The 27,366-nt window shown below is 43.1% G+C and overlaps 1 protein-coding gene and 1 long non-coding RNA gene across 3 annotated transcripts in view; both read right to left on the reverse strand.

Annotated features, from left to right (window-relative positions):
* The window catches only part of LOC105841398 (uncharacterized), a 379,110-nt gene that overhangs the window by 222,197 nt on the left and 129,547 nt on the right, over positions 1–27,366 (reverse strand). The gene's annotated exons all lie outside the window — the stretch shown is intronic.
* On the reverse strand, positions 6,787–9,469 carry LOC134201393 (uncharacterized). Its single transcript, XR_009976667.1, has 2 exons — positions 9,208–9,469; positions 6,787–7,078 (listed from the first exon to the last, which is right to left on the reverse strand). It is a non-coding gene; the product is annotated as an uncharacterized LOC134201393 (long non-coding RNA).

The following is a 27,366-nucleotide window of genomic DNA, read 5'->3' on the forward strand; positions in this document are numbered from 1 at the left end:
AATACATGCTTGTGTAACAGTACGCGGATCACGTATATTACATGTGGCATCATAGAATTTCTCTGAAACGTGGACCAGTCAGTGCCAATTTGGTACGTTAAGAGTCGTCCACATTCGTAACGCGTCGATTCAGACGGCGTAACGCGATCTTTTCTTTATTAATAACGCGTGTGTAAACACGTCTTTAGAACTGTAGGCTGTTAGTTCGTACCGGTTTCAGTCAGTTTTATTTCTTGTTTTTGGCTTTGGCTCATCTCTGGTTTTGGTGATCTATCAAAACTCTTTTGTACTGCTCAAGATAGGTAGACAAACTCTTGTCACATCTTTTTTTATTTTTTTATTGCTTAGATGGGTGGACGAGCTCACAGCCCACCTGGTATTAAGTGGTTACTGGAGCCCATATACAACGTAAATGCGCCACCCACCTTAAGATATAAGTTCCTACCCGTGCGGACTCAAAAGAGGTCCTACCACCAGTGATTACGCAAATTCTAATTTTGCGGGTTTGATTTTTATTACACGATGTTATTCCTTCACCGTGGAAGTCAATCGTGAACATTTGTTAAGTACGTATTCCATTACAAAAATTGGTACCCACCTGCGGGATTCGAACACCGGTGCATCGCAACAACGAATGCACCGGACGTCTTATCCTTTAGGCCACGACGACTTATCTGCTATTAAATGTTCAGCGGCGATCATGTCATCGTGAATTCCACTATCGATCTTAAGAATGAAACACACTACGTCTTAAGGTGAATTACAAAATAGAAATGATCACGTCAAGTTCATATTTAATTTCGAAGTGAATTTGACGTAATACCTGACGGTGGGTGGTGGAGTTTGCAAGCCTACAAAGGAATGTGGATATCAATAGCCAGGCTATTTCTATAGCGATCGAAGTAACAATTATTTTTGCATAACGGATCTCTCGCTTTTCAAGTCGGACGGTGTGACTATTGCAAGGAATAGTCATACCGTCATATAATAGCAACAAGAATAAAACCACAATGTTTTCAAAAGGTGAGCCCTCATTTAAGTACATTCAAAAACAATATATTAACATCACTACATAATATAAAACAAAGTCGCTTTCTCTGTCCCTATATCTGTCTGTCCCTATGTATGCTTAAATCTTTAAAACTACGCAACGGATTTTGATGCGGTTTTTTTTAATAGATAAAGTGATTGAAGAGAAAGGCTTATATGTATAATAACATCCATTAAATAGTGGAGAAATCAATAATAAATTATAGTTTCCGAAGCGAAGCGAGGGCGGGTCGCTAGTATTATTATATAACAATAACTATACTAAGACCCTAGAACTTATGTCTCAAGGTGGGTGGCGCATTTACGTTATAGATGTCTATATGCTACAGTAGCCACTTAACACCAGGTGGGCTGTGAGCTCGTCCACCCATTTCATCTAAGCTATAAAAACAAACAAAAAAACATACCCGCAAAATTTTTAATTTGCATAATTACTTAGGACATATTTTTAAAGCACACTGATAGGTATCACCGTCCTGTCTATTTCTGCTACGAAGCAATTATGCGTTCTGGTTTGAAATATCGAACAGCTGTTATACAACTCGTTAAAGAACGTTGTATTATGTCTATGGGCTTCAGTAATCTTAATAGCAGGCGGGCCGTGAGCATCTAAGTAATAAAAAAAGAAGAAAAAACGTCACATTGCTTATGTCATAAATCACTTTGAGACAAGAGGCTTAAGTATCAATTGCGTTCATAGCTGTCACACAATAAAATCATATTAGATAAAAATTATCAAACGTCAGACCAAGTATTCCTCACCAATTTGATTGACAGATTATGTGATGTCTTCACACTTAAAAAGACAGGAAATACTTTTTTTTTTTTTTTTTTTTTTTATTTAAGGTCGCTTTTTGACTACAATGGTCATTAACGACCACTATAAGCTTATAGTTAAATTAATCTATGGTAATCTATAATTTTCAGGAATTTTAAAGTACATTTTACATTAATATTTAAACAGTCAAACAAACACATAGGCAAGGCAGAAGTATGTCTTTCTGCATTAAACATTGGGCACTCAGTTAGTAAATGCTTAATAGATATATTGCTATCACATCGACTACATTTCTTTATTTCTTCTTTTGTAATAAGATGGATGTGAGTAATGTTACAGTGACCTATTCTTAATCTATTTAAAACTACTTGATCTTTTCTATTATTAATCTGAAAATTCCTTTTTTCAAAAACGGATTTTCTTATATCATATAAAGCACTTTTATTATCTTTTACCCAATAGCTATTCCAGAGTGTTTTAATCTTCCATTTAATGTGTTTTTTAAGATCCTGTATATTAGAAGTAAGGTAATTACATTGGGCTAACTTTGTGGCTCTCTTAGCTTCTGTGTCAGCTCTTTCATTTCCAGATATGCCTTGGTGACTAGGAATCCAGATTAGCTTTATTATGTAATTGTTATCTATAAGCCCGGTTAGAATTTCCTTGATCAGAATAATAAGGGGGTTTTTGTTGTGATTATTTGAAAGGGCCATGAGGGTAGACATTGAATCAGTGAAAACTATATATTTTTTGTGATTTGTTTTTGTCTTAATAATGTTTAAGCATTCTAGTATAGCAACTGCTTCGCATGTGAATATAGAGGTATAGTCTTGGAGTCTATTCTTGCAACTATAATTTTCAGATACAATAGCGCAACCAGATCTACCTTCACAGACTGAGCCGTCCGTGTAGTACATCTTGAAGTCTAAGTGATTATTTTTAATTTCGTAGAAAAGATCTTTGTAGATATAATCTGATGTGGTGTCTCGGGGATTATTTTGAGCTATTTCCATATTTATTGTGAAATTTGATTGGTGCCACGGAGGATAGTAGTGGTGTTTACGTGGAAACACCGGGGGAAAATCTAAATTTATTTCTGCGAGGTATTTTTTAATTCTTAACCTCAAAGGAGATGAAAGGGTTGGTTGTAACCTAAATTCTATATCCGATGGTACAGGGTCCTTTAGTATAAATGAGTCTTTGTTGTTTGTTATATGGTTAATGGCATATGACAGGCATAGCTCTTTTCTCCTAAAAGCTAGTGGCATTTACAGAAAATTCTTGTTTGCAATTAAAGATCATTATTTTCTCAAAAAGTAATACAGTAAATTTAAAGAAAATGTACAATACTTAGTAAGCAATCAAAGTAATAAGATGTAATAGAGGTTGTCGCTATTAACAATAATTACGAATGCGAGTTAGTTTATCAGAAACTATCTTTTTATAATAGTAATTATTGATGTACTTACACAGATGTTAGTATGAGAATGGTTATTTATTTAAGTATCGTGACGCAAAAGGTCAAGATCTTAAGCTCTATCTAACCTCTATGTATTTACATTTTAAAAATAAACTTTAGCTTTTCAGTCGACAATTTTAATAAATGAAACTGGTTTCGATATAAATCTTCGGAGTGTCTTAAAACGATTCTGAAATCGGTTAGCAGAGGTGTATTTAGACGACCTACGATATTAATATATACATTTTTCATTAATTCTTTTTTAAAATTTCTAGACGCCTTACTTTGACTTCGGAAATTGTTAACAATCAGAAATATTAGAACGTCAATATTTGTAACTGATGTTACTTCAACGGTCGTCTAGTGGTAAGTGACATGGTCACTACACAAGGGGGTCGCGGGTTCGAATCCCGCCAAGGAAAGATATTTGTGTGATAAATATAAAATGTCTTTTCCAGGTTAATGGATGTATATTAAATATATTTATGTATTTGGCACTGCGTAGGGATCTATCTTCCCTATGCATACTTTACAGAATTTACAATGGGGAGTGTTCCGAGGAGTTGTTCAATTTAATAGAAGCCGCTGATTTTCGCAACCGACCGTCTCGCCGGAACTATCATCCGCACCATCTGGATGGTTGGCGTTCCACTACAATGCGTTTTAAAAACAGTTTTCTGCCACGCACAGTAAATCTCTGGAATTCGTTGCCATCAGCGGTCTTCCCCAACAACTGCGACATTGGGTTATTCAAGAAAAGAGCATATTCTTATCTGCAGGGTAGGCAACGCACTGGCGTAAACGCTGGTGACCGTGGGCGGCGGTGAATCACTTACCATCAGGTGACTCGTCTGCTCGTTTGCCTCTTAGTTGTTATAAAAAAAAATGTGTATAATAATAAAAAATCTTACATTTATTTCCGTTATCTGGTACCTGTAAGACAAGTTCTTTACAAGCTTAGCACGGGACCAGTTAACGTGGCGTGATAGTTAGTATTTATTTATTATTATTATTATTACTTGGCATCCCAGGGCATTTATACACTACGATGCCCTACGTTTTAAAAGATCTTAATAATAAGTAGTGAAGTATATAAAGTATAAATATGTATAAAAACAAAGATGTGCAATTGAAAATTTTAGGCATCGTGAAAATGGATCCTTATTGCGCCCCTGTATTCTTGCTTACTAATCACGTCGCCTAAGCGAGAGTCCAAAGAACAAACTCTTATTTATTATTTGACAAATTTCGTAATTACACTCGATCCCTTTTTAAGTGACTAGGCTAAGCTCAGCAGCGCTACCATTGTTCAAGGCCTCGTTTTTATAATTTAGAAACAAACGTTTTTGTTTTGGAGCCTTGTTGGAAAATTACGAATTAATTGTTTCATTTTCAATACAATACTTAAGTATAAAACTAGATGATGACCGAGCTTTTCGTTTTTTTTTTTGATAACGCCATCTTGTTGTGTCTTTAAAGCGGTTAGTTGCACTCAATTAAGAAAAATAGTATTATTATTCGCCAATAGATGTCGGGAAGAGTTCATTATTGAAAACACGAATAAAACAACATTTTCTGAAAATAAATCGTAGCTAAATCGATTTATCGCCCCCGAAATCCCCTGTATATTAAATTTTATGAAAATCGTTGGAGCCGTTTCCGAGATTCAGATTATACCTAGTCAGGTCATAAATTCTGTCACATGTTTAATGTAAAATAATTGAAACAAGTTTATTCATTATGTAACCATTCATATACCAAAATGAACTTAACAAAACATAGATTCTTATGACACTAAAGTTTATTCAAAATGACCTCCGTGATTTTGAATACAGGCTTTCAATCTGCGCGGCCAGTCGTCTATCGCAGCACGAACGAGGTCCATGTCAATATCGGCGGCTGCCTTAATCAAGGATGTCTTGAGTGACTCCAAATTGGGATGAGGCTTTGAACACGCCTTTTCCTCCAAGTGTTGCCATATCTTGTAATCTAACGGATTCAAATCTGGACTGGAGGAGGGCCAATCTTCGTGCCGGATGAAGTCGATTTCACGCGCCGCCAGCCACTCTTGTGTGCTCTTCGCTCTATGAGCTGGCGCCGAATCTTGTTGGAATACCCAGTGCCTGTTATTGAACATGGTATGAGAAACAGGTTCCACAAGGTTCGTCAGGACTGTATTTTGATACACAACTGCATTCGTTTTTACACCTTTCTCACAAAAATGTACCTCTGTTAAGCCCCAATAAGAAACTCCCAACCATACCATGAGCGAGAATGGAAAATGACCTCGTTGGACACGCGGAATACGATTGCTCGCTTCTTCACTACTGTGTGCGTACACCTTATCATTTTGTTTGTTGTAGCTCTCTTCTACGGTAAAAAATTTTTCATCCGAAAAAGGAATTTCCCGATATATTTTTCCCGCGTACCGCTTCAACAAAGCGCGGCATCTCTTCAGTCTCAGGTCCATTAGACGAGCATTCAAACGATGTCCTGTTTTTCTTCGATATGCCCGAAGCCCTAAGTCTTCATTTAACACCCTTTTCACCGTGGTTCTGCTTAACCCCATCTGAAGGGCCAACAGTTTCTGCTTACGTTTGGGATTTCTTTGAATTCGCGCCTTCACAGCTTTTATCACTGCTGGAGTCCTAACAGACCGAGGGCGACCATTTCTTGACCTGTCATCTACACTAGAGTCTTCATTGTATCGTTTGATGGTACGATAAACGAATCTTTTGGTTATATTCAAAATTTTCAGTATGTTAAAAATTTGAATTGGCGCGTAACCGCAACGATGCAACGCAATAACTGCAACACGGTCTTCTTTAAGCGTCCACTCCATATTTAAAAATGAGTAAAATTCTAAAAGTATACATTTTTATTTTCATGAACAATTCGAAATTCGAATTCAATAAACTTTTTTGTGGCCAGCATTCTAAAAGAAAAGTTTTTACTGTGTGACAATACTTATGACCTGACTAGTTATATATACAAGAATACGATAATATTCGTCATTATTCAAATATTTTGCATTAATATCCGCTCAAGATTTCTCTAAACTCATGTATGTATGTAATTAGTATACATATTTACAAACATGTGTTAGGACGTACAAAAACATTTTAGATTTTTTTAATTAAATAAAAGAAACGAAGTCGCGTGTAACTTTGCAAGATATTTTGGTGGTTTGTCTTAATTTTGTTAGTACTAATCAAAGCTTACATCCATTCATTCAGTAATTCTAAAAGACACGTAGCAAATTCCTTTGAAGTTTCATACAGATGCATTTGCGAATAACTTCTAAGTTTGTAACTACTTCAGTTACCTTATAAAGGGCTCGGAAACTAACCCGCTAATTCGAACTCCGTGCAGACAAACTTAGTTTTCATATGTCGAACAAACCAAAGACATAAACTTAATAATATAATGGAGGTTGTTCGGGGAACATCTCTGAAGATGTAAATAAATCAATAAATGAAAATAAATAAAACTAAATAAACTTATTTTGTACTTTAATCCTTAAAAAATTGATTGTACAACTAAATTAACGGTCAATTTAAAAGATGATAGTGATAATAAGTGTTTTTATTTTACAAATCTTGTCCTTTATTTCCATCTTTTTATTTACATAATCACATTCTAAAGAGATCCTGTGTTTATTGAGAATTGAATACTCGGTAAATGAATTTCAAAAAATCTCATTCTATATCTCTCTCTCTCTCCTCTCTCATGTCATTGTTGTTTTATTAACTTCATATTTCGTGATGGAAGTTCAGCGACAAACACACGTTCTGAAAAATGACATATTATATGTATGTAAAGTAGATGGTTAAAATGTTTAGTAGCAAAAACAAAACTATGTAAGTATTTGTTAAAAAATAAATCAACTGTAACACAGCGATCGCTCTTGTTCCATATTTGATAATGTGAACTAGAAACTTCTCCCATAAAAGCTTCCAGATATGCCCTGATATTTCTTCGATAAGCGGCAAAGTTTCGTCCTTCGATGCCCATAAACACTGCTTGTTGGGCACTTGTCTTTGGGTGGGTGCCAAAAAAATTGGCTCACTCTGATTAAGTTTGGAAACACCATTAACAATGGTTTAGTGGATATATGAATATTAAGTAGTTTTTTAACACAATATTTAAACAAAAATTGATTAATTCAATTTATTTTTTGTGTATATTGTAATATACCTACACAAAAATAGTTGCTACTATTTTGTAGGTTTTTAATACTTTTTTGATTGTGTTAAGTAGTTACGAGGGTCTATAGTTATCATGGCAGCATGGTCATCATTTATCTTGGCTGAAGAATTGGAGTGTCAGAAACAAGTGAGATGGTGATACATACTCGTGCAGGATCGATACCATCTTCCCATCCCGTTCGATCCCATTCTTACGGATTGTTTGGAACCTCTGGGTCTGCGGAGGGACTTCGGTTCCCTCTGTATTCTGTAGCGTATGTTCCATGGGGAGTGCTCTGAGGAATTGTTCGAGATGATACCGACATCTCGCTTTTACCATCGCACCGCCCGCCACCGGAGTAGAGTTCATCCATACTACCTGGAGCCACTACGTTCATCCACAGTGCGTTTCCAGAGATCTTTTTTGCCACGTACCATCCGGCTATGGAATGACCTCTTCTCCACGGTGTTTCCCGAGCGCTATGATATGCCCTTCTTCAAACGAGGCTTGTGGAGAGTATTAAACGGTAGGCAGCGGCTCGGCTCTGCCCCTGGCATTGCTGACGTCCTTGAGTGACGGTAACCACTCACCATCAGGTGGGCCGTACGCTCGTCTGCCTATACGGCAAAAAAAAATACACCTTGGCACCAGTAATTTAAATGGAGTTCTGTTCTTGTCTTACAGAAACATTAAATTTCATGCCCTCTGCCTGAAGGTGTAGTTTAAGCGAAATTCATCCGCTTCGCTTCAGGTGATTCGTTCGCTGTTTCGATTCGAGTAGTTCCGATTACTAACTGACTGCGTGCTTCTCTGCAATGCTTTTATAGTCGATACGACATCCCTAGAATCGTCGAGAACATTCTTCACAAGTCGAGTACCTTCGATGTGTTTTCGCTATCTGACAATAGATGGCGTTGTACTTGTACTCGATATTCGTTCGGCTATTCGGCGCTAGATGGCGTTCCTCTTTCCGGCGTAATAATATTCTGAATATTAGCCTGATAGATTACCGTATAACCTTTATAATTTAGTATCGAAAGGCGGAGTAATTGCAAACTATCTTCTTTAAAAGTTTGTACTAGTACTAGAATGTAATTATGCGCACACTTTAGATCCGTATCGGCAAAATCTGACTAGACGAACGTCACACGACCCAAAATTTACCATCTGCGTTTGATGTCATCTCGAGTTAATCAAATTCACTGAGGAATATCTGTGTGACTGAATGGTAAATTTGCATCAATGCGCCATATACTGCCGGGCTTCGTACACTGACTGACACTTGAATTTATGAGTGTCGTAGTAGAAAATATAGATGTATGAGACTGAGTGTACGCATTATGAGCCCAAACTGTTTGGGTTTCTGGTATATACGATTAAGAATGGGTACTTTGTAAACTGCCTTTTTTCGTTTCTTTTTATTAGGTCAAAAAGGGTTCTCAGAAGGAAATAGTTTAAAAAAATACAAGGTATCGAGCAATTGCTGGCAGGTTCGATTGAGGTCGTATGATAGCTTTGTTACCGTTCAGTTTTAACATGTAACGGTGAGTATTGTTTGGTCTTAATATCTTAATAATATAATTGAAACTTATCTTATGATTAAATTTCGCGTTCTTTATTGTCATTTTGAACGCTTTACAGCTTTTAACCACTATCTTTTGTAATCATGGAATGTACTCGGAACTTTGGGAAAAACCCATTGTCAAAATGCGAGATTAAATCGCAAAAGTACCTTTTATTGTTAATGAAAATCTGGCTTGTTTTTTAATTGGACCTCTTTATTTCTGTTTTTTCTTTAAAATTATTACAATTAATTTTTATGTGAGGTTATTTTTTACATCTTAAAGTTCAATCCACGACCAACAACCAAACATCCGGAACAGAAAGTGCAGACTATAATAATATAATCTTACTCAGAGCGTTCACTCATGAATATGACAATGACATTTGCCACAACGTTGGCAGTGACATCTCATGTGATGTTCGTTTGTCATTTCTTAACAATTGTATTTACGACTTGAAAAAACCGAAGAAGATCTTACTGATGACACTAACTTTGAATTATTAGTATCCTTTCGAATTGGAATGAATTGTTCCTTCACAGTAGATACAGCGGTGACAAGCCGGTAGCAGCTCATAATTTGCCACGTAGTTAGGAAAATACACCGTTTTTACGTTTGATGCATTATTTAGTGAATTATTTAGTAGAGTTTTCACAGTTGATCACCTGAGGATCGAACTCCTACCACAAATACAGATGTCTTGTTTTTTAAACTAAAATAATTTTTAACATTCATTTTTCTAATGTTAGAGTAGTTTGTAGATTCTAACTAATTGTTATGATGTTCTTCAATGGATAACGTAGAAAAAATTAACTTGTTTTAAAAAATACATAAATGTATAAGTATAGCATTAATTGATATATTTGTTCAGTGATAAATCGATTTTTGTTACGTAACATTATTCGGCATGCCAAAATTATCTCGATACTAACTCATTTGTTGACAAATCAGTACAAAATTAATGTTCTTACCTTGTTCTTTGAATACAGCACCTTGGATTGGTTGCCAGGAGCAGTGTTCCATTTCTTTTTTCGCATGCCTCACTTAATTCGTATATTTTATCACATATATTTTTTCTACCATCTTTCACTTATTCCTTCATAAATTTTTTTATATTCCTTAGATGGGTGGACGAGCTCAGAGCCCACTTGGGGTTAAATGTTTACTGGAGCTCATTAACATCTGCAACGTAAATGCGCCACCCACCTTGAGATATAAGTTCTAAGGTCTCAGTATAGTTACAACGGCTACCCCACTCTTCAAACCGAAGCGCATTACTGCTCCACGGCAGAAATAGGCAGGGTGGTGGTACCTACCCGTGCGGACTCCCAAGAGGTCCTACCATCAGTGAAAAACGACAGCAATTCAAAATCAGGTTTTATTTAAAATCTAGAAGATTATTTATCTTATTACTGTGTATTGTATTTTATTTTACAGTAACTCATTCGAGTGGGCACTCGAGTTTATTTGTGTGCGTCGATATTACTAAAACATATGGATACCGGCGACGCAATTCGGGCGCAACTAAGAATTCCCGCTTTGATGTTTTATGATTTTATGAATTAACTACCTGTGGAGAGTATTAAAGAATTTTCGTTCATTTTAAATATAATTTTATTGGTGGTCCACGTTTGTTTTTGTTATCTATAAACGATTTTAAATTTATCACGACTTAGATTTCTTGGCACAGATTAAATTACACGTGACTGTGGTTCGAGGTTCTATTTAAATTGAAATTTTATAACCTGGACCAACGAACACTTATTAAATTTTTGACATTTTTTTGTTTGTTTTGATAAATGGCCCAAACTGGATAGACGTAGCACAGGATAGAGACGCTTGGGCATCTTTGGAGGAGGCCTTTACCCGATCCAGGGTTCTTGCTAACTAAATTTTACTGATTCATTACAAAACTCTTTTGTTAGGATACTAATACATACATTTATATTTATTTATTATATAGCATCCTAAATACTAACACATACATTTATATTTATTATATTTTTTTTTAAACTTTGTAAAGCAAGAAATAAATGGCTTACTATTATTATTAAATGACGTATTCCGTTGATTTTCACATTACCTACGTCCTATCAGCGGTCTACTTCTATTATACGATGATTTCTATTATACGATCCTTCATAGTGAAAGTCATTCGTTGACACGTGTTAAGTACGTGTTCCAGTAGAAAAACCTGCCTGCGGGATTTCATAGTTGTATCGCTTGATACGTATACACCCTTTAGCCGAAAACGACTTCAGAGGTGTATCTGTGAGTTCCAGTGGCTATTTAAAATTAGATGAACCTACTTTTTTTTTATTTTATTGCTTAGATCGGAGGACGAGTGCACAGCCCACCTGGTGTTAAGTGGTTACTGGAGCCCATAGACATCTACAACGTAAATCGCCACTCACCTTGAGATATAAGTTCGAAGGTCTCAAGTATAGTTACAACGACTACCCCACCCTTCAAACCGAAACGCATTACTGCTTCACGGTAGAAATAGGCAGCGTGGCAGAAATAGGCAGCATTTCTTTACGTTTCCACGGAGGAGTCGTGAAGCAATAAAATGTTCATTCTATTTTCGTCGGCGCCAAAATGTGTACGAAATGATTTAATTAAATATGAAAGTCGAACCGAAGTCGCGGCCCTGTCAAATTACTTCAGATTAATTATTATTATTATTATTATTTTGATTCATTCCGTGTTGCTTCCACCTGTTCCCAAATTTAATTACACTGACGTTTGGCTCTCTTAGTACCTATCTCATATGCCTTTCTCGAAAGGTCTGATAAAATTCTTCTTCGAAACGTTGGGCAAAGAGTCTAACTTGACTTGCGTGCCTTGTGAGATCTGAAAAATTGAATGAAAGATTAAAAATTAATTAAAAGCATTCATAATGTTACGTTAATAACTTTCCTTAACTGAAACAAAGAGGTTTAATCAAAATAAATGAACTACCGTTTATTTAATTTCGTGTAACGAATTATAAAATTGTGTGTTATCAAAAGTGTTTTAAATGTTCCGATTCACAATCTGATTGACTCGGTGGTGCAGTAGTTAGCGGATCTGACTGTTGCGCGGAGGGTCGCCGGTTTGATTACCACATCGGGCAAACATATATAAGAATATTTAATTTTATCAGTCTGGTATCTATAACACAGGGAATCCTAAATTGGGGCCGGATGATTGTGCGTGATTTGTTTCCTGTTATTATTATTATGATTATGATTTTTATATTTTTACTTTATCAGCTTGCGCTGGTAGTATTTTATTGGCATTTACGGACTCGGTCAAGATAAATGCCACGGTTTTTTTGGGCTTGACTAATTAGGTGTGTTCTGCTATATTGCATTATGTGGCTGATCATCTATTTGCAACTTTCTTACGATTCTGCACGTGCTTAATATAGCAACTTTTTGAAGAAGCATGTAAGTGTTCGGTTTCAGGTCAAGGAGTTTCAAACAGTGGTGTATATGTTTTTGAATAACACCTGTTGTGGACAATACTAAAGGGACAATGTTTACTTTTTGTTGTTTCCAGATTCTTAAAACTTCATCCTTAAGGTCTTCATTATTGTGTATCTTTTCTGTAATTGTTTTTTGTAAGTCGTGAGTGTTAGGGACAGCTATATCGACCAGGTGAGCGATTTTATTTATTTTCTCTCGTACAGTAACATCGGGCCGGCTTTTGTGTATGCATGTTACTAACCGATAGAACCATACACAACATACACAACTGATTTTCTTTTAATATTAATAATTAATTGATATGAGTCAACTGTAAGAGAGATATAGAAAGACAGAGAAGTCAATATATCCTACAACATGTTTCACTCAGTCTTATGCGCGTGGATAATGCCCTCACGCTCTTACCCACAGAGGTATTAAATTGAATTTAGAGGATGATTGGCCCTTTGGATCAGTCTGTCTTTTTATAAGAGGTTTTAAAACAGTTGTCTGGTGGACATATATATAAAAAAAAAAAAAAAACAGCTTTCAGAATTTACGTGAAGTAGGTAATGATTTTATGTACCTTGAGTACCTGATACCTGAAAATTGGCCGTCTAAGCAAGGTAGGCATGCGGTCTTAGTACATACTAACACTACGCAGTCGGCCACATTTCGTTCGTCAGAAAATACGTGACGTCTGGGGGCCCTGGGATCTTACTCTATTAGGGGTGTATTGTTAGTATGGTTTAAGTGTGTCCGCGATGAGTTCGTGTTTGAGAGCTAGTCTTTGATGTATGATATTTGCTATTTGATTATGTCGATGTGTGTAGTCTGTTTATGCAAGATTAGGGCAAGCTCCAGTGACATCCCCACCGAACGTGGTCTCGCCTTGTCGCGGCGGTGGGGCTTAAGCGTGCACCCCGATACCGTGGAGCAGCGTTGTCTGCACAGGGGTGCCGTGAACAAAGAAGACTGCACACCGTGTTCCCGTTTCCCACCTTTGCTGGACAAAGGGTGCGTGAAGCGGGTGCTAGGCCATGTCCCCGGCAGCTCTTTGGCTGCTAAAGGGGAAGGCCCTCCAGAGGAGGGTACCGGTACGCCGGCGTGGCCACACCGTGGTCAGACGTGTGGGTCTGTCAGTAATGGTAGACCCCACGTGGATGAGAAGTGAACCGGAGGGCACTCCCTTCCGGTCGCTGGTTGCCATGTCCCCGGCTGCCTCTTGGCGGCTACAGGGGAAGGCCCCCCCAAAGGGGGGTACCGGTTTACCGGCGTGGCTTCGAAGAAGCACACCGCAATCCCTACCGAGTAGGGGACGGGGGCTGCTGCCTAGCAGGAGCCGTGAGGATGCGAACCTCTATAAAAAATGCCCCAATCCCAAGTTTTTGACACCTGACGATGGGATGAATGGCTGGAGGGAGTCTAGTCCCAAGGGTTGTCCCATACCGTAATCCCCACTTGGTGGGGGGCGGGGGCCGCTGCCTAGTAGGGGCCGCGAGGATGCAAACCTCTATAAAAAATGCCCTAATCCTAAGCCTGTGACGTGCCCGGTGATGGGATGAGTGGCTGGAGGGTGTCCAGTCGTGAGGGCCGTCCCAGGGGACCGACCCCTGGTTAAATAATAAAGGAATAAATAAATGATGGCAGACTTAATGAAAAAATTACCCCAGGAGGGTACCACTCTAGGTGGAGAATCCCTCCGTGCTTCCACCTCGGTGGGAGCATGCTGCCCCACGTATTCTGGGGGGGGCAAAGCATGCCACGATGAAGGGGGCTGTGCGACGGGCAGCGGAAAACCCGTCGAACCGAGGTGTGCCAGCGCTGGCTCGACGCGCTCTGCGCTCGTCAGCGACTGCGAGGCGGCTGGCCCGAAAGGGAAAGTTAGGCGGAAGAGAAAATCAAGGGGAGTTTCTTCCCGCGAAGGGGAGGGGGGGCAAACGTCGTCCTCCGACACGGATGCCCCACCGGAGAAAGTGGTGGTAGTCTCCGATTCGGCCTCTGCCGCGGAGGAGATGCCGCCCCCTAAAGGGAGACCCGCTCGGGGGAAGGGCGCACCGTCACCGGCGCCGTCATCGGCGTCGATGTCTGTCGCCTCGCTGGACGGGCGGACGACAGAAGAGGAGGAGGGCGGTCTTCGGGACCCTGCCTTGGTCATAGGCAGGGCCATGAAGACCGTCAAGTCGTATGCGGCGACCAGTGCCAAAACCAAAGCTGCTGGCCGCAGGCTGCGGGAAGTCGTCTCGCGAGTCTCGAAGGTTCTGCCTTCGGTTGCTTCCGCCAATGACCAGGTGGTGCAGCTGATGGCGGAGAATTTGAGGCTCCGAGCACAGCTACAGGCGCAGCAGCGGCCCGATGGCAAGGTTGCTGCTACCAAGCGGGTGGCCGCGACGAGGTCGTCGCCCGCGTTGCCGCGTGCCGCTGGGTCGCGGACTCCTCCGGCATCTGTGCCGGCGGTGTCGCCGCTGGTCTCCGGGGTCCCTCGGGGTCCCTGTCCCTCAGCGGCGGCTGGCGACCCGTGGCCCGTGCTGCCACCATCGCGCGCGGTACAGCGGCGTTCGCGTCTCCCGTCGCCGCGGTCTAGGGAGGCGACGGCCGTCGAGCGGCAGCAGGGATCCGCGGGGCCACGGATCGTGGGCCTGCCGGAACCGAATTGCTACAGCCTGGACGAGATTATCGATCGCACCGTCCAGGCTGTAATGGAAAGGCTGGGTGGCGGGCTGGCGGCTCTCGAAGCGAAACGTATTGTCGCTAGTGACGCTGAACGGCCTGCGTCTACACATGCCGCGGTGTCGGGTGCTGCAGTGACCCGCTCCACCCCCGTACAGGCTCCAGCCACAAGGGCGGGCCCGGGGCGAGACAGAGCCAAGCGGGGGGGCGGCGCTAACGCGAAGTGCACATCGCAAGCGCCTCAACCCCGTCCGCTGCCCCCGCCCCCGTCTAACATGGACGAGGGGTGGAATGTGGTGGCCCGGCGGGGTGCCAAGAGGGCCGTACCGACAGCTCCCCAAGTGGGTGGAGCACCGGCCACTGCGGCGTCTCAGGCTGCTCCCCAACAGGGTCGAGCGCCTGTGGCCGCCAACAAGAAAAAGAAGACGAAGAAGAAGTCGTCGCTCGCGCCGCGGTCGGCGGCAGTGGTCTTAACGCTGCTGCCGGCCGCCGAGGCCAAGGGCGTGTCATACGGAGATGTAGTCTCCCGGGCGCGCGCGGCTATTGATCTGGACGAGATCGGGGCGGGGGAGGGCCTCCGCTGTAGGCTGACGGCCAATGGGGCCAAGCTGCTGGAGTGTCCCGGTGCCGATAGTTCCGGCATCGCGGAGCATCTGGCGGCGAAGCTCCGTACGGTTCTGCCTGAGGAGGAGGTTCGAGTGCACAGGCCGGTCAAAATGGCTGAATTGAGAGTGACCGGCCTGGACGACTGCACCACTAAGGATGAGGTGGCGGCGGCTATTGCCGCCCGGGGCAACTGCGCCCTGGAGAATATAACTGTAGGCGAGCTGCGCCTCGGTTATACCGGGGCTGGCTCTGTTTGGGTGCGTTGCCCGGTAGAGGCGGCCACCTCCTTGGCTGCTCCTCCGCCCGGGAGACCGTCGGGGGAACCGGGCAGGTTGCGCGTGGGCTGGATAGCGGCCCGCGTGCGCCTTCTCGAACCACGCGCCTGGCGGTGCCTCAGATGCTTCAGCACTGGGCACTGCCTCGCAAAATGCGCGAGTGCGGTTGACCGCAGCGGATTGTGCTTTCGCTGTGGTCAGCCGGGACACAAGGCGGCCGTGTGCTCGGCTGCGCCGCATTGCTTATTATGTGCGGCGGCCGGGCGCAAGGCTGACCACCGGGCCGGGGGCAAGGCCTGCCCTCCGGCCAGCAAGAATGCTGAACGAAATCGGCGCCGCCAAGCTAAGCGGCGTCAAAAGAAGCGGTTGGCCGGGGGAGCACCGGCCGGCACTTTGTCCCCCGCTGAGGCGTTCGCGCCCGATAGCGGGGGCAATGGAGTAGGGGAGGGAGCGATGGATGTGGTTCAGCCTTAATGGATCACACCTATCGCTTCCTGCAGGGAAACTTGAACCACTCCGCTGGGGCTCAGGACATGTTGCTCCAGACCATGGCGGAGTGGTCAATTGACGTGGCTGTGGTCGCCGAGCCATACTTCGTTCCCCCAGCGGATGACTGTTGGTTTGGGGACGTTGATGGCTTGGCGGCCATACATATCAGAAGAACCGCGATGGTCCCCCCCCTGGCGATGGTGACCAGGGGCCCCGGGATCGTCGCGGTACAGTTAGAAAATATCGTCGTGATCGGGGTGTACTTTTCTCCGAATCGGCCTACCGTCGAGTTCGAGCGGTTCCTGGACGGGCTAGAGGTGATCGCTCGTCACCTCGCTCCCCGTTCAGTGATACTGGCGGGGGACTTCAATGCGAAGTCTGTCGCTTGGGGTTCCCCATTCACGGACGCTCGTGGTAGGCTGCTGGAGGAGTGGGCGGTCGCGGTCGGTCTCTGTATCGTTAATAGGGGCTCGATCGCGACTTGCGTGCGGTGGACGGGCGAGTCTATCGTGGACCTGACGTTCGCGAGCTCGCCCGTCGCACGGCGCATCCTCGGCTGGAGAGTGGTGGTGGGGGCGGAATCGTTGTCCGATCACCGGTATATCCGGTACGATCTTTCTGCCCCTGCGCCGACGCCGGCTGCAGGTGCCCGCGGGGTTGACCCCCCGCAGAGTGCATCCCGGTCATTCCCTAGGTGGGCACTGAAGCTCCTGAACAGGGAGCTCCTGGTGGAGGCCTCTATGGTGGCGGCGTGGGCGCCCAAGCGCCCACAACCTGTTGATGTGGAAACCGAGGCCGAATGGTTCCGGGGCGCGATGCACCGCATATGTGATGCTTCGATGCCCCGGGTCGGCTCTCGGCACTCTGGACGGCGACAGTCGCCCTGGTGGTCGCCCGAAATTGCAAGACTGCGTGCGGTCTCCATTCGGGCGAGCCGCCGGTGCACTAGACACCGCCGTCGCCGCCGCCTGCGGCGCGACGAGCCCGTCGCGTTCGCGGAGGAGGAAGCTCGGCTGCACCGCGAATATCGCGCTGCGAAGGACGCCCTGCGGCTGGCCATCAGGCGGGCCAAGGAGCAGAACATGGAGAGACTCTTGGAGGCGCTCGAAGCGGATCCGTGGGGGAGCCCATACAAATTGGTACGCGGCAAGTTGCGCCCGTGGGCCCCCTCTATGACTGAGCGTCTCCAGCCCCAGCAGCTGCGGGACATCGTTTCGGCGTTGTTCCCGCAGGAGCGGGAGGGTTTTGTCCCTCCCGCTATGGGCGGGCCGTCTGACACCGTCGACGGCCAAGCTCCTGCTGAGGTGCCCCGTATTACCGAGGCAGAGCTCCGGGTGGCCGTTGTCAAGATGACTGCGAAAGACACGGCCCCCGGCCCGGACGGAGTCCACGGCCGGGTATTGGCCTTGGCCCTTGGTGCCCTGGGGGACCGGCTCCTTGAGCTATACAATGGCTGCTTGGAGTCGGGACGGTTTCCGTCGCTCTGGCGGACGGGTAGACTTGTGTTGTTGAGGAAGGAGGGGCGCCCGGTGGATACAGCCGCCGGGTATCGTCCTATCGTGCTGCTGGACGAGGCGGGAAAATTGCTGGAACGTATTCTGGCTGCCCGCATCGTTCGGCACCTGGTCGGGGTGGGGCCTGACCTGTCGGCGGAGCAGTACGGCTTCCGGGAGGGCCGTTCGACCGTGGATGCAATTCTTCGCGTGCGGTCCCTCTCGGACGAGGCCGTTTCTCGGGGTGGGGTGGCGCTGGCGGTGTCTCTTGACATCGCCAACGCATTTAACACTCTGCCCTGGACCGTGATAGGGGGGGCACTGGAGAGGCATGGAGTGCCCCTCTACCTCCGCCGGCTGGTTGGGTCCTATTTGGCGGCCAGGTCGGTCGTATGTACCGGGTACGGTGGGACCCTTCATCGTTTTCCGGTCGTGCGTGGTGTTCCGCAGGGGTCGGTTCTCGGCCCCCTCTTGTGGAATATCGGGTACGACTGGGTGCTGAGGGGCGCCCTCCTCCCGGGCCTCCGCGTTATTTGTTACGCGGACGACACGTTGGTCGTGGCCCGGGGGGATGATTTTAGGGAGTCTGCCCGTCTCGCCACAGCGGGAGTGTCCCTCGTCGTCGGAAGGATAAGGAGTCTGGGTCTCGACGTGGCGCTCAGTAAATCCGAGGCTCTGTGGTTTCACGGGCCGCGGAGGGCGCCACCAGTTGACACCCACATCGTGGTTGGAGGCGTCCGGATAGGGGTCGGGGTGCAGTTGAAGTACCTCGGCCTCGTGTTGGACAGCCGGTGGGCTTTTCGTGCTCACTTTGCGGAGCTGGTCCCCCGATTGATGGGGACGGCCGGTTCTTTGAGCCGGCTGCTCCCGAATATTGGGGGACCGGATCAGGTTGTGCGCCGCCTCTACGCGGGGGTGGTGCGATCGATGGCCCTGTACGGTGCACCTGTGTGGGCTGAGCCGCGCAACCGGGCCACTATGGCTCGGTTCCTGCGCCGGCCGCAGCGCACCGTTGCCATCAGGGTCATCCGCGGATATCGCACCGTCTCCTTCGAGGCGGCGTGTGTTTTGGCGGGGACGCCGCCATGGGAGCTGGAGGCGGAGTCGCTCGCTGCCGACTATCGGTGGCGCAGCGAGCTCCGTGCTCGGGGCGTGGCGCGTGTCCCCGAGAGTGAGCTGCGGGCGCGGAAGGCCCATTCTCGGCGGTCCGTGCTCGAGTCGTGGTCGAGGCGATTGGCCAACCCCACGTGGGGGCTACGGACCGTCGAGGCGGTTTACCCGGTCTTTGATGACTGGGTGAATCGTGGCGAGGGACGTCTCACCTTTCGTCTGGTTCAGGTGCTGACCGGGCACGGATGCTTCGGGAAGTACCTGCGCCGGATAGGGGCTGAGCCGACGACGAGGTGTCACCATTGTGGACACGACCTGGACACGGCGGAGCATACGCTCGCTGTCTGCCCCGCTTGGGAGGTGCAGCGCCGTGTCCTGGTCGCAAAGATAGGACCTGACTTGTCGCTGCCTGGCGTCGTGGCGTCGATGCTTGGCAGCGATGAGTCATGGAAGGCTATGCTCGACTTCTGCGAGTGCACCATCTCGCAGAAGGAGGCGGCGGGGCGAGTGAGGGAAAGCTCTCCTCACTACGCAGAAACCCGCCGCCGCCGAGCAGGGGGTCGGGACCGGGGTCGTATCCGTGACCTGGCCCCCTAAGAGCTAGGGGTCCCACCCGTTTTGTGTGGGGAGGGACCCAGACGAGGGGTGGCGTGCTCTGCACGCTCACCCGCAATAGGAAGCCGGGTGATGGTAGACCGCGTTCCCCCGACCGCTCTGGGGGAAGGTGTAACGCGGCGCCATCAAAGCGGGCTCTCGGCCCGCTGAACGAGGGAACCGGTGGTCGTTTCGCTGGCGGCCACCGGTCCGGCGTCCGTGGGACGGTGGGATAGATGTAATGTGCTCTGCGTCAACCCTGTCCCGCCGTTTCAATAGCCCCGACTGGGCTCTGGCCCGGTCCGAGGTAGGGCGCCGGTTGTGAGCGGCAGGAGTTTTTAGTGAGGTTCAACTCCCACATACCCCACCTGCCGCGCGGGTGGGGATCCGGCGATTTTCTCCTGTGGAAAAAAAAAAAAAAAAAAAAAAAAGCTCCAGTGACATGTTGTATAGTTTCTGGTTGGCTGTGACATTTTCTACATCTATCATCTGTTACTGTAGGGTCTTTGATAATATGTTTTTTATATATAATGATAATTATTATTATTATTATTGGATGGATTACAATCGAGATGACTATGTACTTCTATATTCGTTTTTAAGGTACTCGAGAAAATATTTAAATATACTAAATTCATTTATTTATGTTCAATATCGACAGAATAGTGAGGTCGTTTTCCAGTTTGATATATTTAGAATACTGTTTCCCGAATTTTACCATGTCTAACTTGTTCAAAAGTTCTGAGCTGAACAAATGAATGTGTCAGCTCATTAATGCTGTAACGAACATGATGCAAAAGCGCTGTACAAGTTAAATTTTGTTTCAGTAATCTTGTGATTAAAATAATGCGTGATTAGAATTGGAATAATAAGTACATGGGCACCTTGTGACCGCGCTACCTAACGTCATTCCTTTTGAAGTTATTGTCGAATACACGCACGGAGGTTTAGTTAGTTATTACCTCAAGATTGGTACTTAATTTAGGATCGCGTTGATCTTACTGGTGGTACGACCTCTTGTGAGTCCGCACGGGTAGGTACCACCACCCTGCCTATTTCTGCCGTGAAGCAGTGATGCGTTTTGGTTTGAAGGGTGGGGCAGCCGTTGTAACCATACTGAGATCTTTAGAACTTATATCTCAAGGTGGGTGGCGCATTTACGTTGTAAATGTCTATGGGCTCCAGTAACCACTTAACACCAGGTGGGCTGTGAGCTCGTCCACCCATCTACGCAATAAATAAATAAAAAAAGATCATCGTCGATTTGCTACCATTCCAAAGTTGACAGTATTCTTTAAGTCTAGCCAACATTACCATAGTGTAATGTTCATTAAAACTCTATAAATCTTCTTCTGTATTTTAGCCCACAGATGTTCACTGCTGGACATAGGTCTCCCTCAAGCCTCGCCAAAACGGCCGGTCCTGCGCTGAGTATTAAAACTATCATGTTGTTGTAATGTCGATAACGTATTTATCGGACTGATAACTTCAAATTACATATATACATACGCATTATCTGAAGGTTGAAAGTGGGGGCGGATTAGGATAACGAAATTTTTTTTTATTTTTTTTATTGCCTTTGTAGGCAGACGAGCGTACGGCCCACCTGATGGTAAGTGGTTACTGTCGCCCATGGACTTCAGCAATGCCAGGAGCAGAGCCAAGCCGCTGCCTACTGCTTAATACTCTCCACAAGCCTCGTTTGAAGAAGGACATGTCATAGCGTTCGGGAAACACCGTGGAGGGGAGCTCATTCCATAGCCGGATGGTACGTGGCAAAAAAGACCTCTGGAAACGCACTATTAATAAAACTATTAAACACATTTCTTAAAACTAATGTAGATCAAATCGTTGACTTCGATTAAAACCAGTGAGAACAGATTTAGATTTCTCTTAATATATTAAATTCCTTCCTCTAAATGTTTCAAAAAAAACTTCCTTAATTATTTTTTTAAGCGATTCCTACACAGCTCGTCTATCATAATATGTAAGAAATAAAAATAGGTTGATAAAAAGAGATGAAAAAGGTACTGGACTGGTTTGTGTGTGCACATTTACATTAATCTATTAAGCTTTTATTATTTATATTATGTAATTATTTGTTTTATATGCATTATTATATTTCTAAAAGACAGTAGAATTAAATTACTAACTGGTCAAAAACAAAGAGTAGTTTTACGTTTTCCACCCACTGCCCATTGAATTACGTAACTACGGCAACACCCAGTGAATGTAGTAAACAATTTCTGACGTCAGTATTCTATGAAAGCTAAATTTATTTCGTATATCAGTTCATTTTGTGCTTGTAACGTAATCTTTGGATTGCGTGTTCGATTTTGGCCCTGGGCGAAACAACGGACTCGACTGGGGTGACCATGCTTTGAGACTCCACGAGCGATTTAATATTTGTTTATTAAATTTCAATTAATTTTCCGATGCACTTATACTATTAGTTATAAATAACTATTTAAGGGGAGGTTTGAAAGTAGCACCACTTACAGACAAAATAAAGAGCCGAAGGTTATCGTGATATAAGTATGTCATGCAAAGAGAGGGTGATTATGTTGCCAAAAGACCTTGGGTATGAAATTAAGCGGTAATGGCAATACGGAGGTCCTAGAAAACCCTTTAAGGGACTGTGTGAAAGAGGATATACAAGAGCAGGCTGTGGTTACAGAGATGACGTATGATGAGTCTAAAGAGGACACGCTCCACTGCTTCGCATAATGTTAGTTAGGGGCAAGAATTAGAAGACTTATTCCACAACTATGTACTTGTAGTGGTAGAACTATGCTGTGGTTCGATCCATGTGTAAGTATTTTTTCAGATTGACGTTGAAAAATGGCATAAAAATTTAGAAAATAACCTACCTAATAAAATAACCTATAAATAATAATAATAAATAATAAAAAATAATAAATAATAAAAATTTAGAAATAAAATAATCAACTCGCATAGTTATATGAACTGACACAAATCTGTACTATGTCTTGCCTATTTCAGGTCGGAATCAGTCACGTTTTGTGCTTGATGGGTAGAACAGCTGTTACTTTGTTACTTTAATGCAAATGAGACTTTAATATCATCGCTTCGCACCTGATGTGCTATAAACACGTTCGAAAATCTATCAAAGAAAAAAAAAATCCACACAAGTCTTTTATTTGTTAATTTTACTTCAAAAACAAACCAAAAAAAATATCGAATGGAAAATATTTCGGTAGTTTTGATTTAAACGTCTGGTAACCCAACGACGAACGAGCCCGGCGAACGAATTGGAGCGTGGGTTTCACAACCCAATATGACTTTCTGAAACTAATGTAACGGTAAAACACACACGTATTAAATACGTGACATTCCTTATTATTTGCTTTGTGGTAAACATTATTCGGTTTTATTATTTATTATTAATCATGATGTGAGTGACTTGGTGCTAGTTAGCGTTCTTGTTAGCTGGGTCGAGGGTGGTGGGTAGGGACCTTTCCTGCTCTATGTTTTGATATCTAATATCTGTGTATGTTTATGTTTCAACATTCATAAATAGTGTTCGAATCCCATAGTAGAAGGAATTTGGAGTCAGATGAGCGTGTGTGATTTCTCCCCGATTTTGAGAGAGAGACAGAAAGAGAGACAGAGAGAGTCAGAGAGAGAGAGAGAGAAAGAGATTTAATTATTTACAGCGAATTAGTCATTTTTCCTCTCGCTTGACAACGAATGACCTCACGGACCACCTAGTATTACGTGGTTACTAGAGTCCATGGACATCACAATGTGAATTCTGCCACCTACTCTGAAGAGTGGTGATTAATAGGAGTGAGGTCGATCTGTCCCACTCTTCAAACGGGAATGCATGACTGCTACGCATTCATAAAAAAAGAGATGGAAAATAAACTGTTATCGGAGTTATCAATGTTAGCTTTATTTGCTTTTTCTGTCTAAAAAGTGTTTTATAGAACCTTCAGTTCTTTTCTAGTATGAATTGCATTACTCTATTTAAATATTTCGAATAATGATTGAAATTTTTTGTTCATACAGTGACGAAGCAAGCCAGCGTGTAGTATTTGTTTTATTTCTAATAAATTTACACACAGATTGTGTATTGTAATCAAAAATGTGGATAAGATTTTTGAAAAACGTTTACAAAATGGCCTCAACAAGCTCAACAGTTCATTTTGTAAGAACATAACGTAGGCTGTTTTGTAAATCAAATCTTAATTTGGCTTTAGCTACGTTTGACAAAGGAACACAAAGTTTTGATAATATATTTATGATCTATGTTTTTGTCTTTGTTCGTAGTTTACATAAAAAGATGGCCGCCAGTTTTATTTGACAGACGCATTTCGGTTTAACTGATTATTCCTTTAATTTCCCTTACTCGTATATATATATCCGTAGTATACTCGTAATATACAATAGTTTCATTTAACTTTAAATGCAAATAAAAGATTCGTCTTTCAAACGAAAAAAAATTTATAGTGTCACATGTGAAATTAGAGGCACGATATCAATAATAATATAATTCAAATGACTGAAACATCTCTGAAACTCTGCCAAAATTACAGTTGTAAAACGATTGAAGTCAAACAATAGTTCATTAATTACACCATTGTATGCTCGATGATAGATAAATCTGAATTCTCTTACAGCCTAGTATGTAAAATGAATGTTTGCTGCCTTTTTGTTTGTTCTTTTTCGATCTGTTTGAGTTGGAAACTACATACGGTTGTTAGGTTCCTGGAATAGTATTCCTAGTTTACGATAGGGGGCGTGTGAGTACTTTTTAACAAATGTGTGTATTAATGACGAAACGTGGGCGTCTTAACTTTTTATTTATTTTTTATTGCTTAGATGGTTGGACTAGCTCACAGCCCACCTGGTGTTAAGTGGTTACTGGCCCATAGACATAAGCCCATAGACACCCACAACGTAAATGCGCCACCCACCTTGAGATATAAGTTCTAAGGTCTCAAGTATAGTTACAACGGCTGCCCCACCCTTCAAACCGAAACGCATTACTGCTTCACGGCAGAAATAGGCAGGGGCGGTGGTACCTACCCGTGCGGACCTACCACCAGTAAGATATTTTTCATATCAAATTTTATTTTCATACTTTATTAGGTATGCTACAGAGCGTGTGACCAACTATATTCTCTCACGAAAGACGCTTTAGGTTTAAGATTGGACTCTTTAGTCTTTATCTGAAGTCATTTTATGGATGAAAATATTAGTAGCATTCACAATTGGGTAGTATATTCGAAAGGTCTTTATTGTTATTTTTTACTTATAAACACTAGATCACCACACTCGTGTTACTGACAATACTATCGTAACTTTCAATACGACTGCGTGCGTTAATTATAAACAATTAAAAAATCAATTAGTGTAATTAAATCAGTGAGATAAAAGTTAATTCGGTGAACGCTTTTCGCTATTTAAAATTTGTACAACCGAAAGCAATCGGTGAGTACAATAGTACAATCGGGCGCTAAAAGTATATTAATTTTATCTATATCTATATATATATATATATATATATATAGATAAATGAATTGCTGTTCGTTAGTCTCGCTGAAATTCGAGAACGGCTGGACCGATTTGGCTAATTTTGGTCTTAAATTATTTGTGGAGGTCCAGAGAAGGTTTAAAAGGTGAATAAGTATGAAAATGCTCGGAATTATATAAAAATAAAAATAAAGGTTTTTCTTGGATGTGTCCCCTGTCGGATGGATTCCTTAGTTTAGGTCTTTTATTTATCGATTGAGACACTACGAAGTCTGCCAAGTCGGCTAGCTATAAATATAATTTTATATTTTTTTGTAAAATTGAAAACATTCTCAAAGTACAATCAGACACAAAGTACTGCCCCGTAATTGGACAGGTACATCTCGTAAATTCTGAGCTTGAGTGACATTCATTAGAGCGTGCCGCGTCGTTTGCTCGATAAAAGGTGAAATTCCAAGTCCTAATGACAGAATCCAAGCCCGCCGTCATTACTCGAATGGCTCGACATCTTTTTACGCCAGCGTTTTACGAATTATATGTGTGTGTGTGTGTGTGTGTAAGACAATCTTTGTTTTCTTTTTTTTAAAACGTCTTACGTAAACATTGAAAATTAGTTTTGTTGTTCGCTGCTGTTCCAACGTTGTTAATCTTTTTGTTATTTCAGTTAGAATTTAAAACTTTTCGATAGAGTGCTGCGTTTTTTAAACAATGGTACCATCATATAAGGTTTAATTTGTACTATTAACCCTCCTTTAGCACGATACGTTCCAACAAAGTCCCGTGTTGTGTGTATTATACAGGAGAGTATTTTTGACGTGACAACGTCTTATAATTCGATGGAGCCGGCTACACGCACGAAAAAACATGACTCATGCGGCGTTACCTCGCTCTGAGGCGTTCCATTTAAGGCTTGAAGTGCAAGCGAGAGCGCGCAACGAACGACAATGAGGCACAATCGGCCTCCGCGTTCGGCAGCGTTCGACATCTGTCTTCTACTTGAGTGAGCAATGCATCCGCGTGGACAGCTGCTATACAATAATACATTTACATGTTTTCGTCAAGTATGAAGTTCAGTGAAAAGCGAATGTGGTGTCAATTGTTTATAGCAACGATAATTGCGATAATTGAAAAATGAAACCATTCCAACAGTATTTTCTTATGACGATGTCACGTTCAACTATAGTCAGTAAACCGACTTTACAGACAACCGATTTTTTTTGGATAAAACATATCAACTATGCTTGTATGTATATATTTTTATTATACTTTTTTTCCCGTGTAGGCAGACGACCATATGGCCCACCTAATGGTGAGTGGTTATCGTCGCCCATGGACTTCAACAATGCCTACCGTTAAGTACTCTTCACAAGCCTCGTTTGAAGAAGGATAATATATGTCATAGCGCTCGGGAAACACCGTGGAGGGGAGCTCATTCCAAAGTCGAATAGTACGTGGCAAAAAATATATCTAGAAGCGCACTGTGGATGAACGTAGGGTCTCCAAGTAGTATGGATGAACTCTACTCCGGTGGCGGGCGGTGCGATGGTAAAAATAGTAAAATTAATGAAAAATAAGCTGTAAAATTTCGGTTATACCTATATATTGTAGTCATAGTGCATAATGTGATTTTCTAAATAATTTAAAACAAATTATCGTTATCGTGTTGTAGAAGTAGTAAGAGGATTTTGAAGAATTTTTCTTTTCGTGTTAAACTGAAACCGTGTTGTAAAATATCGTGTTATAGGATATTAAGAGGGTTACCTTTATTTATATGTAGTGCTTCAGGAAGGTCTGTTTTTTTGGTAAATAAAGCGTTATAATCTTTCTACTTTGCAAAATTTTGTTTGAGTGATATCTTTTAATAATTTAATTCATTAAAAATGCGGCTAGAGGACATTTTGGTGAACTTGAATGTCAAACCTTACTTTAAACAACAACTTTTTATAACGCTTGTTTTATCGCCTTTAACCTTTGCCGAAATGTCGAATTTTGGGATCTTTGACGCTAACGCATAGGTACATGTGGTATGCCAGAACAAATGGTGTTTGTATTGAATTCATTTTAGGGTACCTAAATGAAGTGTTTTTTTTTGAACGCCTTCGAAAATTGAACGCCTACGATGGGCAGGACATGTGGTTCAAATG

Source organism: Bombyx mori, chromosome 25 (genome assembly GCF_030269925.1).
Source record: "Bombyx mori chromosome 25, ASM3026992v2".
In the NCBI taxonomy this organism is placed as follows: Eukaryota; Metazoa; Arthropoda; class Insecta; order Lepidoptera; family Bombycidae; genus Bombyx; species Bombyx mori.